Below are 535 nucleotides of genomic sequence, written 5' to 3'. Positions count from 1 at the left end.
TAGGGGGGCGCGCCCCCAGGTTACTGCACTAAGGTTTTTACTGCACAGTACAATCACTAACCTGTTTGAGCTAAAGTCACCTGAGGACTAGACTAAAAAGCTTGGACATCGAGGGAGGATTTTATCATGGTTTTGAGACGTGGAGGCTGTACTACAGCTCACTCGCTTTTATTGATAGGTTATAAGTCTGGCTTCCGTCAAGTGGCTCACAGTTAGCGAGGAGGAGTGTCGTAAAGGAACCTGCATTGGTGTCGGCCACAAACCAGGAGCAACGGCGTGGCGAGTCCGACCGCTATCAACACGCCGGCCATGACCCACAAGAGGATTTCGCCCCATTTCTGCCACTCCCGGAACAGGTTGCCCCGCATGTCCACGGCCACCACGTTCGAGGGCGGGCTGCGGCGAGGGAACAGGCTGTTACTATGGGTATAAATGTGCCGTACATACAGGCAGACATTATGTAAGAAATGGGTAGATAGTAAAGAGCACATGAATATCAACGATGCGCATGGCCAATAGTTGGGAAAATGTCCCT

At 51.6% G+C, this 535-nt stretch overlaps 1 long non-coding RNA gene across 1 annotated transcript in view; it reads right to left on the bottom strand.

Moving 5' to 3' along the window:
* Positions 1–106: 106 nt before the first annotated feature.
* Positions 107–535, bottom strand: part of LOC119594036 — a 914-nt gene continuing 485 nt past the window's right edge. The window contains exon 2 of the long non-coding RNA XR_005230586.1: positions 107–396. This is a non-coding gene — a long non-coding RNA (uncharacterized LOC119594036). The remainder of the gene's footprint in view (positions 397–535) is intronic.

Source organism: Penaeus monodon, chromosome 33 (genome assembly GCF_015228065.2).
Source record: "Penaeus monodon isolate SGIC_2016 chromosome 33, NSTDA_Pmon_1, whole genome shotgun sequence".
In the NCBI taxonomy this organism is placed as follows: Eukaryota; Metazoa; Arthropoda; class Malacostraca; order Decapoda; family Penaeidae; genus Penaeus; species Penaeus monodon.
The sequence above is the reverse complement of the archived record's forward strand: the minus strand, read 5'-3'. Positions and strand labels throughout refer to the sequence as shown.